The 15913-nt window shown below is 47.4% G+C and overlaps 1 protein-coding gene across 1 annotated transcript in view; it reads right to left on the bottom strand.

Moving 5' to 3' along the window:
* BOC (BOC cell adhesion associated, oncogene regulated) overlaps window positions 1–4662 on the bottom strand; it is a 54447-nt gene extending 49785 nt beyond the window's left edge. Inside the window, exon 1 of the mRNA XM_059494053.1 lies at window positions 4322–4662. The gene's annotated coding sequence lies outside the window, so the exon portion shown is untranslated. The remainder of the gene's footprint in view (window positions 1–4321) is intronic.
* Window positions 4663–15913: the final 11251 nt, after the last annotated feature.

Below are 15913 nucleotides of genomic sequence, written 5' to 3'. Positions count from 1 at the left end.
GAGCTGAGTCTCCCATCCCATTTGTCCTTTTGCAGGGAAGAGAGGCCATTTTAACAAAAGGAGCATGTAACATCCTGAGGGCAGGGATCTGTGGCTCCCTGTTTAAGCAGGGAGCAACAGCTTAAGAAAGTTCTGCAGCGCCTGCAGCAGCTCTGGGACTGTGTAAGCACCAAGTGGTTTCTTTTCCCGGCAATAAATATCCTTCTGAGCTTTTCAGCCAACTTGCTTCCACTGCATCCATACTCCTTTTGTCTTAGCTTCCCATGGACACTCAGACAGCTGTGTTGCTGGAGCACACGCTCCTGTGGAGAGATTTTAGAAGACTTACACACAAATATGCATACAAAGCAAATTTTGAAAGCTTCCCTTTCTGCAAGCATTCCTTCCAGAGAACCGGCTTCAAGCACTGTGTTCAGCCAGTGAAGCAGCAGTTATGATGTCGTATGATTTGGAGCCAAGGGGAACTAAACCCAGCATCAGGAAACAGAAAAAGAAGCATGCAATACCTTGCATTGAACAATTTCCCAAAGTACATTTAGAAACCTGAAGGAAGATATTCACCCCCATTCCACCTAAGGACCTGCAATTCATTTAGTCATTATTCACCTTAAATTGTTCTTGTGGCCTAGGAACTGGAATACATAACAACCTCTTAAACTGAGACTGACCACAGGAGCACCAGAACACACAGCAGCAGGTTTTTTCCCTCAGGATGTTTTCAGTCTAACCAGAAACAGGAAGTCTCCGAAGATTTTGCAAGAGAACTTTTTCCTTGTGGGATATCCCATCCTAGCTGTAGAATTCACACTGCAGATTTTTAGCCTGGGAGGTAATGGTTTAGAGCAAGAGATCTGCAAGCCTTGGTCTATAACATGCCAGTATTAATATACCAAAGTCACCTCTGCACATTAAAGAAGTCCAAGGGAAATGTACCTCACATCTCTGAGGCACTCGGCATCAGATATTAAAATGAACAACCCACCATTATTTACTGCCAAAGGAACTTCTGTTAACCTCGAGTTACCTCAGCCTACTGCTGCTGCAACACCTTGCAGGCTGAGTGACTAAACTGAGTCCAGCTAGCTGAGCTCAAGTCTCTGAAAACCCACCTGCCGGCCAACCTGGGCTAAAACAACCAGCATGGTCCCCAGCACACCTTTCCCTGTTAGTGCTCCCCTGCTCCATGAGGCAGACAAGGTGGGGTGCTGGGAGACAGCTTGCCTTTGCCTGGGAAAAGAGTGATTTTGGAGGCACAGGGCCTCTCCAGCCCTGTGCTAGTCCTGAGGAGGCCCAGCACAACAGAGAGGGTAATCCCCATGCACCCGAGTTCTGTCCTGAGAGACATTAGAATAGGTACAGGTCAGCTGGCAAGAGCCAACACAGAGAGTAATACCTGCCCCCCATCCCAGGGCTCAACCCATCAGCACAGGGCCCAGTTCCATTTTCTGCACGGGAACAGTAAGGCACAGGGCTGTGGAGAAAGTTCAAGCTCATAATAGGGCATGTTGTGCATGGGCTGAAGACCCAGCCCAAACACCTCCACTTCCCAACACAAGCTTCCAACTGCAGTGCCTTTCCTATCCTGTCACCCATGCTCCCTCCCACAGCCCAGGCAGAAGAAGCAATATTTGGTTTTTTCCTATGCTTGTTATCAAATTGCAAGGTTTCTGTGCTCCTAAGGGCATGTGGTTCAGAAATAGGCCAGGAAACATTGGCAGGTAGATCTGGCGAGTGTTTCACTAACAATCACAAGACACTACAAAAAATCAGGTCTGCCCTAAATGAATAACTTTTCTCAGCTCAGGAAAGGCACTTTCTCCACTGCAGCACTGGGGAGTGTGGGGACAAAGCAGGCTGCTTGCTTCATAGCCCCACCCGTGATGCTCCTTGCTCGGCAGGAGGCCCCAGCTGGCTCCAAAGAAGCAATTCTGCTGGCCCTTGTAAGCCAGGAGGAGCTGTACCAGCATCATGAAGGTACTGCAGGGCTGCCAGTTTGGTTCTGAAGATTTGGAGGGATCTGTGTGCTGGTAGTTTTGAGGGCACAGCAGAATTGCATGCAGTGAAGTGAGCAATGATTCACCTGTCCTTCAATGGAGCAAACCTCCAAGCCAGGAGTCTCCCACTCTGAGGGCTGGAAAGACCTCTGCAAATACCAGACACTGGGTTTCACTTTGCAGTCTCAAAGAACCTCTCGCTCTGTGCTTCTGTATCATGTCAGTAGAAGGCACAGAAAAGCTGCTTTCTTCAGACTGCAGGGATACACAGAACTCATACAACTTAAATGTTGGTTTGGAGCACACACATGCAGAATCATGCAGCTCCAATGCTTCTCTGTTGTGTCAAGCAGAGAAGAAATGTGTAGATTCTTGTGCTGGGATATCTCTCAAATAAAGGTCCTGTTGGTGTGTGTGTGTGTGTGTGTGTGTGTGAGTGGGAGAAAACTGACCCTGCCTTTCCCAGCTGCACAGAACCTCTGTGCACTGCTCATATGAACCTGCCTCACATTCCCCAGCAGGAAGCAGGGAGGACTGCACTGTGTCTGACTTCAACCCTCACAGTAAACACCTACTGGGACCTCTTCTGCTTGGTATATGCAGGATGAGTCCCTGTATCTGAAGGAGAGAATTAAGAAAAGGACCTGGAACAAAACTCCATTCATTTCTTGTAAGAGAATATCATGCACCCAGCAGGAAGCTCACAGCCCTTCCTAATTGTCCTACTTACTTCAGAAGATCCCCACATGACTCCTAGCAGCATAGGAATTTATTTCACCTTCATTTCTTTAGGTCACTTAAATAAACAGAACGAATCTTCACTGAAAACCCATGATGTGTTTCTGTTGAAATCCTTCCCCACGACACGAACCTCAATATTCAATCCATTAATTCAAAGTGTCTACCATATAAGTACATAGGCATAAATATGGAGGAACCCTCCTCTTAATCGCAGGCACACTAAGTCAGTTAGTTTCAAAACATACTAAGATAAAATTCTACTTACAAAACGCCCACATTCTTCTAATATTTTCCATGGTAGTTTTTTGGCCAATGGGAAAAGAAATTGTAACAGATTTTAGCAGATTGCAAATGGACATATCAAAAAGACACTCCGGCAACAACTGAAATTGTAGAAATGTAGAGATGTAGAAATTAAGAGAATTGGGCACCAAGAAAAACATTTAAGACATGCTGGGAATTACATGCTGGTCTCTGAGTGTGTGTATGGATTCCTGTTATCCCACTCACATAATGCTGCAGAGAGGTCAAGAGAGTTTCTTTAAAACAAGCAAGGACAAAAAAGACCATCTTTAATAGATGTGAACTGCCTTTCACACAATGCCAGTGAAATAACACCTGGGGTACCAGAATCAGTTGGGGAAATGCCCAAACACAGATTTGTATTAAGTACCTTCTGCCAGTTGAGGGTACTGGTTAAAGTCTATTATTTTCCAAAGTATCTCCAGAGCACTTGAAAAAGTCTTGTTTGGACACAGCTACAAATTCAGCATCTCACTTTCTCCCCAACACGTTTTCTATTTACAGGCACCATCCAGACAATCTGCCAAAGTTGCAGTCCAAGCAAGGAGGCACGCGTGCACAAAACCCACAACATCCCACTGCTGGGCAGAAAATTACTTCCCCTGACCCAAATCACTCCTCATCCTTGCACCAGCGTTAAGAACTCTACGGTCACGGAAGAGGACAAAAATTCTAACAGACAGAGTACCCACTCCCGCTTTTCTCTGCTGCAGCAACAGCCCCTTCACAGAGCACAAATCGAAATGCCTTCGCATCTGCCAGAGACAGCTCTTGTCTGTAAACTCCCAGCAGCTTTTGACAAGAGTTGGAGCAATGGAGGATGGATCTGCGCCTTACTTTGCACAGCTTCTCCTTCTCCCTCACTGCTCACCGTGCCTCCTCGCCCAGCCGGCAGCGAGGACGGGGCAAGGTCGTGGACCAGGCTGCCGGGGAAGTTCCAGGGAGCCCGGGAGGGTGTACGTGCCCTGGGCCCTCCATTAGTTCTGGCCGAGCCGCCGACGAGGAAGAGCTGGAGGGAAACATCCGAGCCCCCACATCTCACCTGCCTGCGCCAAAACAAGCGCCCGGTGGGGGCCAGCGGGTCTCCACTACTCCCTTGTCACGTATCCTACATCCCTGGGCAGACCCCCTTCCTTACATCTCCACACCAACTTCCCAAACTCTGCCGCTGCCTGAAGATGGATGGGGTTAAAGCCCTGCGCCCCATCGCCCGCCACCACCGTGCGTCCTCCCAAGCCCCTCGCCAGGGCCACCAGGCCCGGGCCCCCTTCTCTTTCACTCACCGCGGTCTCCAGTGGAGCAGGCGGGGGGAAACACAAAGATGCCCCAAACGAAGGGAAGCAACAAAGAGGCTTAACTCCAGGAGCTGGGAACTTCCAGGCCGGATCTGCGGGGAATTCACTACACACACACACACACGCACGCACACACACACAGAAAGGAAAAAAAAAGGAGCGAGAGAGAAAAAGAGGGGGGAAAGCCTGTTTTGGGGGGAAGGGGAAAGTGAGGGGACCCTTGGTTTGAAGGTGGTGGTTGTGCTTTTTCTGCTGGTTGGCGCTGGGGATGGGGGGCCGCGCTGAGCTCAGGCGCGGCGGGAGGAGGAGGAGGAGAAGGAGGAGGAGGAGGAGGGAAGAGGCGCCGGGATGCGGGAAGCCAGACCCTCCATACGGGAGACGGCTTTTGGATGACTGAACTCCCAAACAATTCCCTGCTCTGGCTACTCCTGCCCCAAGAGCCTCCCTCCTTCCCCTCCCCCTGAGGAGGAGGGAAGAAGAGGAGGAGCCAGAGAAGGGAGAAAACTCCAAGCAAAGCCCCTTCCCCAAAGCTGGGCAGCGGCCGGGCCCCGTTCCCCTCCCGCACCATCCCCGTCCCCCCAGCACCGCGAACCGGGAGCCGCGTGCCCCCAGGGCCCTTCCCGCCGCCCCACGCTCCCGGGCCAGCGGAAGCGGCGAAGTTGGGACGAACAGTTTGTTGTGGGCGGGGGAGGCGGCCCCGCCGGCCCGGGGCGCGGGGCGAGGGCTGCGGGGCCCGGCCGCGGGGCTCCCGGGCTGGCAGCGCCCGCTGCAGCGGCGCCGGCGCCTCACGGAGCCCCCCGGCCGCCCCTCATGGGCGCCCCATCCTCGGCGGTCATCGCCTGTAATAAGTACCAAAAGGATGAAAAGGGCTTTTCTTCCAGCCATCCCTTCCTAGCAGGTGCTTGCTCTTACAGAAAGTGTCTCGGATACAAATTTTCAGGAAAAGCAGTGCCACCGCTCCCTGAGATTAAACCCCATCACTTCCTCCTCACTGCATCTCCTTGCACCAAAGAGTGAACTTATGCCCCAAAACTTAAGTTCACCCAGAGGTGCAGGGAAATCTTTGGTCTTTCAAGGCCCTTCAGTAAAGATTATCTTGAAACAAATCTGTCACTGAAAGGTCAGGATAGGTTTCTCATGTTTTTGCCATGTACAGAAGAACACAGATGGCAAACATGATCTGTAGTTTCTAAATGTGAAGTCTTTCAGTCTTCAAAGAAGAAGGTGAAAGAGTTGAAGTTTTTAATCATGTCATCATTGAGTTTCAGAGTTATTCTTGGTTAGTGGCACTTTAGAAGAGTTCTGATCTCCCACCCTACTCATTTCTCATAAGAATGATGCAAAGGATTTAATATTTTTTCTATTTATATTTGGGGTTCTTACTTCCTTGGTTTATTGCACGGGTACTGAAAAGATTAAAACTGATTTTTCTGAAGGATTTTTTGTGTTCCAAGGGAGTGTGTGAAGGTGGCTTCTTCAAATTTCATTTCAGTGGGTAAGCTTATGAGGTTGAACACAAAGACTTAGGTTGAACACAAACTTCCTTCCTCTGAAATGTTAACTTTGCTCTCTAATTATCTTTTAAAGTATTGTTTCCAAGGTTCCAAGTTTTTTCCTTATATTGCTCAGTAACACACTCCTCAGGTGCTAAATCCATATGTAGACACCTCACTAAGTGGCCTAATTTTTACAAGTGCTAAGACCTCTAGCACCTGCCTTGTCTGAAAAATGCTGGTTTCCTAATTTAAAGCAGTCATAAACTCTCCTAAATTAAAGCAGGAATTGAATTAGCCCTGAGTAGTTTTAGGCTTACAGAGGTAGGAAGAAAAAGGTGAGGGAGCAGAATTAGAGCTACCATGTGCAAAGAAGTGCCCCAGGGTTTGTTAAACAGTATGAAATGAAAGATTGCAGCCCTGCAGGATTACATTCCCTGTTTATCCCTGGGGCTGAGGGAATAGATGGATGCAGCAGTGCCCTTCATATACTGTTTTTCTCATCTGCCTCCCAAAAGAAATGCCTTGGGACACAGCAGGGTGCTGGTTTGTGCAGCCACGTCCCCTTGGCATCCCTGGACAAGGCAGTGGCAGTCCTGCTCTCAGGAAGCTCTGTTGCTGCTCTGCTGGGAGTGCCTGCTCTAGGCATTTGTTTCAAACTCACTGCCAGCACTGACTTCTGGATGCCCCTGGCCTGTCTGCAGCTCGAAGTAGTGTGAAAACCAAAACCCCCTCATTAACCCCAGTTCCTCAGGCATAAGGAAACTTTTACTCTGGGCACTGACCAAGCACAGCCCATGGCTGGGGGGTAGAGGTGTCCCATTTCCTTCTGGAGATGCCAGAGCGCCCTGATCCTTGGCTACCAATTTGCCCATATTGGCCCTGTCCCTCTCTGATCCCAGACAAAATTCCCACGGATGCAAAGGCTTCTCCTTGGGGCTGCTGAAACTCCAGCTGTTTGATATTGTGAGGAGCAAGGCAGGGGGCACAGAGGGACTCCGCATGAAAGGGCGAGCTCAAAGGAAACCGGACCCTGGCATGTCGGCGTGATACTCAGTGGGTAACAGGCTCAGTTAAATTTGCTCATTCAGCCAGCTAAGAGGGAGAGTTTTCTCATCTGTCCTGCTATGTTTAATTCATCCACACATGCCTCCCAATTACAGCAGGAGTAATAAACAGAAAGGGATGTTGGGGGTGGGGGAAGCCAGCCAGTCCCTAGCCACCAACCCTAAGTGCCCTGAAAAAATGTCAGCTGCACACTGCTGGGGTTTGCTGCCCTGGGAGCTGCTCTTCAGCCACTCTGACTCTGAGTCCTTTGGAATTTTAGCCTAGATTCAAACCTGAGTTGTGTTGTTTTGTCTATTTTTCTCCAGAAATGTGCATTGCAGGAGGTGTGTTGCAGAGTGCTGCTTTAGGCGTACCATGTCTGCCGCCTGAGTTAGGCAAAACTGCCAGTAAAAATCACCATGGTATGCCTGCCTCCACGGAGCCTCCCAGGCTCACCACCAGGTTCCTCCAGCTCTGCATTTTTGCAAAAATGAAAACTTGATGGGGTGAATTGCACTGTGAGGCAAAGGCAAGATGAATCAAATGCTCCATCATAGAGTGAGTTCAAAGCTGTCTGGCCATGTTGTGATAAATTCAAGATAAGTTTGTGGAAGGATGGATGAGGAATTGATGACTAGCTCAGTTCCAGGAGTGGCCATGGTCCAAAGTGACCAGAAAGTCATCTTGTGTAATGTGTAGAGGAGAGGGGAAAGACTCACATGATGCAGGGTTGTGAATGGGAAGCCCCCTGTTCAAAGGAGTTTCAGCATGAGTTTTACTTTGTTTACCCTCTTGTAAAGCTATTTGTTACTTTGATAATCCATAGGAAACGGGATCATTTCTCTACAGCATGTCAAATTAAATAAACAAATAAAACCTTGTTTGGCTGGTGAGAAGCTTAGAAAGTGTATTTGTATAGGGATTCAGGAACTAAGCATCTTTCAGGATCAGAAGATTAAGAAAGAAATCAGAGAAACAAAGGGGGAAGTGATTCAGCCATCAGAACTTAGACAAATTAAAGAGGGGGGTGGGATGAAAGGACAAGAGATATGCCTGCCTATATTAGGAAATCTCTGCTGGTGTAAACTAAACCAACTTGATGTCAGTTTAGTTTTACCACTAGGGTCCAATTCAGGGACATAGACTTGGTTGTGACAAGCTAATCCTGATGTCAGACAGATATATCATATGTTCACTGGTGTTTCTTTTATTTCAGAATATATACGTTACCCCTCATGCATCAACACAAGCACACACAAGGGATAACATATGTATTTTGAAATAAAATCGCAGTGAACCAGTGCTAGCTTCTCCCTCTGAGAGAGGGGTTGGCAGCAAGGTAGTTTTATTAGTACTGTCCCTGCTTCCAACATAATAAAAACAATACAAAAGAAACACAGCCCCACAAAGGTATCACTCTCTTTTCTTGCAGTGATACATATATTGGTATAAAGCATATTATATATTGGTTTAAAATGTGTTATATATGGGTACAGCTGTGCCTGTTCTATGCCACATACCCACAGGGGATGTTGTAAAGAACTACTATTCTGTTTGTAGTCAGGTCATTAATAGGAAATACTTGGAGAGTTAGTGGGCTCCCAAGTCTATGAGGAGATTTGGTTCAGGTCCATTTGTTTCCTTGTCTTAAAATGTTCAAGGATCAGCAGTCAGAGAGATCCTCTTGTGTTTGGCAAATGTTTTACAACGGAATATTTTGAGTGGAGGATGGGGTCTTTAAGAAAATGCTTTGTTAATGAGAAATTATCAAAGGCAATTGGTAAAATTGTTTGCTTCAGTAAGATCAGACAATGCCCTAAATAAACAGCCTTTCCCCCCACCCCTCTAGAATCCTGCTTTCCTTCCTCAGAACTTAGCAACTCCTCTTTTACAGTTTAAGACTTCTCTTGCAGTGAAAGCCAATATAACCACATTTGTGATCATGACCACACACCTCACTGCCAGTGCTGGCTGTGGGAAGTCCTGAGACTGAACACAAGAGAACCATGATGAACCTGCTGTGTGCAGAAAGATGTAGGACATGCCCTCCTGCCTTTTGGTTCACTGCCAAAATCCATCTCAGAATGATAAGAAATGCTCCCCTGATGGACAGGATGTAAAACCAAGACCATGTATGTCATGTTTTGCAGTGACAATGTTGCTCTGTGCTGTTAAATAGGTGTTGTATTTTATCCAGAGACACTGATATTTCAGTGGCAGGCAAGCTTATTGTCATCCTTGAGCAGGAAATTATTTGGAAACTTTTGAATGCATGTACAGTGGATAGACAGGATGGGGTGCTATAAAGTAGTTCACCTTTCCAAGTGGAGGTAGGAACTTCGGCAGTAGGTGCTGCAAATAGAACTTTCATGGGTGAAAAGCATTAGATAGAATGAATCATTTCAAGTGAGTGTTATGAATCTCAAATTAGAGGAAAGATGTATATAATGTTTTAGCATATGCATTCAAATTATATGTATGTAATAAAGTTGCGGCATTACCAGCTCTTTAAGAATCAGTTTGGGGTTTTTTTTTTAGTGTGTGTGCAACCCATTTAGCTGGAAATCATGGCAGAGTGTGAGATGTTTTAGTGGAGTTGGCTTAGTTGGCTTTGACTGATCCTTTCCCCCGGTATCCATTTCTAGCTTTGTAGAAGTGTGTTGGAAAAAGCAGGTTTTTTTCTTCTCATGTGAGATTCGTTTTCTCTGTGGAGACTATGCAGGGAGACCTGGTACTACAGTAGTTGATGGGAATCCTATTCTCATCAGTACAGACTCCGCTGGTTTAGGTTTTCACACTTTTTATGATTCCCTAATCTGTAGTAGGTTGGTGCAAGTTTACAGACAACAACAGTGAAGATGAGAAGGCATCTTAAAGGTGTTCCAGGTTAATGCTGAAGACTGAAAAGATCCCTTTAGGTTGAGTGTAGTCCCTGGATAATTATATCTGCAGGAAATAGCTACCTGTCATGTCTGTCAGCAAGGGAGCTTACCTTTCAAGGCACACAGATCTCCCTTTACATCACATTCTCTCTTTGTTGTTGTCCATTTATTCACCTATTGTTCACCTATAATCTCTCTTCCCTTACCACTTTCCCACACACCTGTTGCCTTTCCATCTTTCTTTTTCATTGCTTAAGGCTTGTGCTCACCCTGTGCTCTGCAGCAGCCCTCAAACAAGTCCTTAACGTCAGGAAGTGAAAAGGCTGGGGTTCCTCAGTCTCCCAGGCCCCCTCTAGCCCTGCATCTGTCCCTGTGCCCCCCAACATCTCCCCCCGCCCCCCAGTCCGTCGCCCACATCCTGAGCATGAAAGCCAGCCAGATTAATCCGGCACAGAGCACATTGTGTGTGAGTCATGACAGGCTCACTAAGGCGTGCAGTGCTGATAAAAGGCAGCTCTGATGGGCTCTGTCAGGGATCCCAGAGAAACAGCGTGGAAAAAATCTGCTAACCCACATCCCAGCCTGGCAGCCAGGGCCTGGAGACAGCCAGGCACCGAAGGGAGCGCGGGGAAGCCTTGCACCACTGGCAGGTCCCACTGTGGGTGCAGTCCGTGGGGAAGCCCCCGGTCCCAGGTGTGAGCTGGTGCTTTCTGGAGTCATCCAAGAGCTCATGAAGTCAGAGGAGGGCTGATGCAAGCCTCTAGGTTGTGAGGATGCATCCTGGGATAACCTCTCTCTGCCCAGCTGACCGTCTGACCAAAGGAACAGTCCTAACTTCCAATGTCAGAGGTGTCACTCTCCTTAAACCTACCTTCCCCTGCTCTGCCCCAGTGGCTAGCCCTGCTAGGGGAGCCTGAAGGAGACTGCTCCTGTCTGACTTGGAGAACATGTCTCTCAAAACAGTGTTATTTTACCAAGCTGTACTTTCCCATTATTTGTTCCTTATTTTTCATATGACCCTTTAATATCATCTTCCTCAGTACCTTCAACTCTCTGGTGTTAAGCCTTGCAGACACTCACAGATGTTTGAGTGATTATGAGTCCCTCTCCTTTTGGTCAGCCAGGCTACGCATCGCCTATCTGCAGTATCCTCTTCATACTCTCCTCTCTTCTTGTGTATGGTGTCCACTGAATGCCATCACCCTACTGCAATCTGGAGACTCAGGCAAAGGCAAAAAGAGAGAGATGGTCTTACAGCTTTGTGCCTCTGGGCATATATGCCCTGTCTTTTCATTAGGCTGTGCACAAATACACTTCTACTGCATTTTTAAGACCAGGATAGGAGAGCACCTACCAATCATTTCTTTGAAACTTTAGGAGTTTCTTCAAAACTTTAGGAGTTTTCTTTGAAACTTTAGGATTCTCTTAGAATCATGGTTGATACCAAGGCCATGGTGCTCAGGAATTTACAGCCTCTGAGAACAAGGGTTAGGTGAACTTTTAAAAGTTATATAACTTAGTGTTTCTGGTCCTTTTTTAATCCAAATAACAAACTAACCTTTCAGGGAGGAAAAAAGAAATCCACACATTCTTTTGTGGCGTGATACAATGCAGCAGCCAGTGGTTATAGGCAAATAAAAATCAGGCAAAGCTTTGAAATTCTTCATTTTTCATTTCTACCAGCTGCTTTTATTTGTCACCCTTTCATTTGACTGCATGTGTTAGATATTGCATGAGGCATGACTGTATGGGTGGGAATTTGGAGAAGGATGCTGTAATCCACTTGCAGACTGCCTTCTGAAGTCTTGCAAGACACCAGTGCTCAAAATACTCCCATTCTAGTCTGCCTGCTGTGTGCCAGACCATGCTAACCCAAAGCCCATTTAATCCCCCTTTCTGACTGATGTAAGCCATACCTAGAAGCATCTTGTGGAAGGCAGAACACTTGGCTTAGGGAATGGATGTCAGCTGTAATCTTTTCTCTACAATTTAAATTTTACTGTTGTATACTTCTTTCCATTACTTCTGATTCTAATATTTTTGGACCACCCCTGCTTAGCATTTGCAGGTCTTTAATCCTCTCTGTTGTCAGACAGATAAACTGGGTCTGGGCCCAATTCTCCCTCAGCTAGCTGAGTGTAAATGTCTCTGAATTCACACCAGCTAGATGCAATGTAACATGAGAAGTGTGTGAGGCCCTTTATTCTGTCAGCCTCCCCTCATAAATCAGCTCTCACACCAGCACCTGAAGTCATTTTCTCAAGACCAAAGAAAGCATGCATGGAGAAGGTTTTCTCAAGAGCTTAGGGAGATCAAATGGTCTCAGAAGGTTTGCTGTTCCCTGCAGTGCTGCAGGCAGCTCAGGCAGGGTTGCGTGGCTCAATGTGAGCTCAGCGTGGCTCAACACCAGGAGGGCTCATGGAAGGAGGACATGAAGCCACCAGAGAAACCATAGTTGTGCCTACTTGTTACAGTATGATCCTAGCCAAAGAGCCATGGATAACCCTGTTTCTGTTTCATCTCAGCTGAATACAGAGCCAGTTCATCTGCCCAAGAGGTTTCAATTTATACTAGCTTTTTGGTAGTGAAACTTTCCCATGAGACTGAACTGCTAAGCAGCTTTTTTTGGTCGCCCTTTCTACAGTGTCTCCTGTGTGAGCTGGAACAAGAATGAAATTCCCTCCCATCCCAGTGTCTTGTGCAGCTCCTTGCCTGTGTCTCATGATGAGAGGGACCAAGCCAGTAGGTCCCAGGCAGCTCTTACAGTGTCTGAGATATGAGCCAAATAGTTGTCCCAGCAAGGTACTGGGACAAAATACAATGACTCAAAATACACGACACCAGGAAGCACAAAAATTGCTGAGTGTGGTTATGCCATGGTGAATACACCATGTCCCTCACTGCCACTGCCACTCAGCATGTCCTTGTCCACTCTCCTTTCCCACACAGGGACAGTGCTCTCCCTGGCACAAGAGCAAGAGAAGAGGCTGGAGACAAATCTCTTTGTGCTTTCAGAGGTATGATGTCTACAGGGTTGGTCATACTGCATCCCAAAAATGGGAGAAATGGAGGAGATAGAGCCAGATAGAGGTACCAACACATGAGGTAGGGCAAATGGCAGTTCTGATAGAGCAAAATCACCTTTTGCTGCTGTTCCTTAGAGGTGTGTTTCTTGTGGGGTACTTCACATTTTCTAATCTGGCACCAAATTCTTCTTTCTAGAGTGCCTCTAAAGACTTTTGCCAACTGAAAGCCAGACCCAGACCCCTGCCTCCTGCTGAAGTGCTGCCAACTACTTCTCAGAGCAAGTCTTCCAATAGATAGGTGGCTTGGCTCCTTGTATAGGAAGTACAACATTGGTGTAAAACACAGGACAGCTTCGCCAGTTTAGTCCTTGATACCATCATTATACTCACTCCAAAAATAAATACATCTTTAACCAAGAGATATTGATGTCAAAGAATATATATTTTTAAAAATAATATATTTGGGGAAAATCAGAAGCTACCTTGCTTTTGAAAGACACGTTTGGCTGGTGTCCTTAACCTGCCAGAGTTGTGATTTTCTAAGGACCCTGAAGGAGATTAATTCCCTCTTTGAAGCTCAGTGGGATTTGGAGGGTGGGGTGTGTGATTCTTCTCTCCCTTGAATATTCAGACAAGTACTCCTAAGACATCTCTCTTTTTCTTGTCACTCTTTGCCCTGTTTGTTTGTTTTTTGCACTTCTCGCAGCCGGGACAAGGCAAACAGACCAGTCTATTGTTGGTGTGCATCTCTTTCACTGCAAGATTTGTTTATGTCTTAGCACAGTGATGCAATATTTGGGTTGTACGCTTCAAGGGGAAATGTTTATAGAACTAAAAAAATATTTCCATTTGATTTGTTTATAGGAAGTTTTTTCTTGTGGTCTTGAGTTTTGAAAAGGCCTTTGCATGTTTTCTTTTCCGCCTCCCCCACTCCCCCTCTGTGGATTTGAAGTTTGGTGCCAAATTCAGTCATGATAATGCCATGACTGACTCTTTAGGTATTTCTACCATGCTCAGCACTACACCACTGGAGTTTCTTCATCCTGGCCTCCTAGATCTCAACAGTGTTATCCTTCTTACACGCTGAGGTTCCCAAAGCTTCTCGGCAGGGCTGAGGGTTTTCAGCCCCACAGCCCAACAACTCCTTTCCTGAGTTATCTCTGACCTGGGCCAGCCCTCAGCCAGGGCAGGCTACACTTACAGGGGAGAGTTGTAAGAGTTAAATGGGAACATTGCTTAGAAGGAAAAACAAAAGAGTAATAGGAAAGGCATCTTTGTGTGACCGAGGCTTAACCGAAACCAGGCCTTCTCCCTCTGCCTCAGCCAGGAAAACAAGAGAGGACGTGCAGGCAGCCACCGGCAGAGCGTGCACGGCTGTCCTCCTCTGCCTCCAAGGGTGGAGGCAAGGCACAGTTACTCACAGCCAGAGGGGGGGCAGACACTTGCTCATGTGGCACCTCCAGGGCACTGGCACGGATGCACTTCCCAACACCCTTGCACTCACACCCTTTATTGCACATCCGCTGCCCCTTTCTGCCTCTCTCCCATCTAGTGCAGTGTTTGTCACCCAGAGGAGGCTCCCCCATGCTGTTGTACACTGTCCTCCAAGCATTGTGCATCTGCTCTTTGAGAAACACCAAGTACCACTGGGCTGCCTTCTTGTCACACTGGGTCAGTGAACAAGGATGCTGAAAGGATGAATGCCATGTTTCTTCCATCCCTGACTTTGGCCACAGCTTGCAAGGAAGAAGCATAGATGGGGCGGGAGGATGCGCAGGCTTTCTCTCATGCCTTGCAATTTTGCCTCTTTGTACAAAAACCAGAGAGAACACTCACATGATCCTTCCAGCTACTGTCCTTCCAACTTAACCCAGCATCATCTGTTGCTGGTCCCCATTCTCTTGGTAGAATAAACCATCACCACCTTTACCTTGTACCTACCGGGGTAACCAGCAGAGAACAGAGAAGGTAATAACATGTGCCCAACTCTTTGAACCAACAAATTTCATCAGCCCTCAACAAGGCACTCCCCCACCTATGTCACCACAGTTTCAGGACTGGAAATCTTCAGGACATGACTGGCCCTGGTGCCCAGGTGCAGCTCACTTTCCAGGAGCTCATTAACTAGCAGAGCCTCACAGACCATCGTCTGGCAACAGCCGGTGTAGGAAAAATTACTGTTAGAGATGTTTCCAGCTACTTCCAGCTGCTGCCTGCACAGAAATAACATGAGATCACTGGCTCAGAGGAAGCCTTGGCTTCCCCAGCCCCTGGCCATCAGCAGGTGGTCCCGGGCAGTGGAATGGCCTGTGCGTGCTCTGGCAAGGGGGACCTGGCATGTGGGCATGGGCATCATACACAGATGAATAAATAAAAGCCAGCCCCCTTGCTTTGCTGGCTGAGGAGTTCCCATGCAAGAGCTGACTGGGATCGGTGTTTGGTTTTCCCCTGGAATGCTCCCAGTTCAACACACACTGTTTCATGCCAGCCACCTGCTGCCAGCAGCCCTGTCTCCCTCAGGGTCCTATGTCCCAGCAGACTGCTCAGTCACCACAGAGGGATCCAGGACAGCCCCCAAGTGCCCCACTCCCACCCTGCCTTCTCCCCCAAACTGAGATCCATCAGAAAGGAAAAGTGAAGGTAATGAACAGGCTGGCTTTGGTTCTCTCATTCTGACAGTCACCTTTTCTAATGGTCAGTAATACTGGAATCCCTCAGAGACATGTTGTGTGACAGTATTGTTGTGCCTGTGAAAGAGCAGGACCTTTCTGGCCGCACTTTGAGTATGTTTATTCTGTCCTGTTGTTTGGGACTGAGATTACTTAAGAGTCACAGCCTCCTGTGCATCCATGCACCCAAGCTGTAACCTGGAGCAAGCTGGCAAGAGAGCAGGGGATGCCTTGGGTCTTTGCAGAGAGCAATGCCAAGGTTTTCCTAAAAGATATCTATAATGCTGGGTGAAAAAAACAGAGGCAAATATATTTTGTACAGAATCTTGATGAGAACTATTTTATCTGGGGACTGTGTTGACCACACAAACAGGCCATGATAACTAATACCTGGTAGCCTATCTTGGCTCTTCACACATAAGACAGACACTACATTATTGTGTTATTTTCATGATCTGGGAGC

Source organism: Ammospiza nelsoni, chromosome 2 (assembly GCF_027579445.1).
Source record: "Ammospiza nelsoni isolate bAmmNel1 chromosome 2, bAmmNel1.pri, whole genome shotgun sequence".
Lineage (NCBI taxonomy): Eukaryota > Metazoa > Chordata > Aves > Passeriformes > Passerellidae > Ammospiza > Ammospiza nelsoni.
The sequence above is the reverse complement of the archived record's forward strand: the minus strand, read 5'-3'. Positions and strand labels throughout refer to the sequence as shown.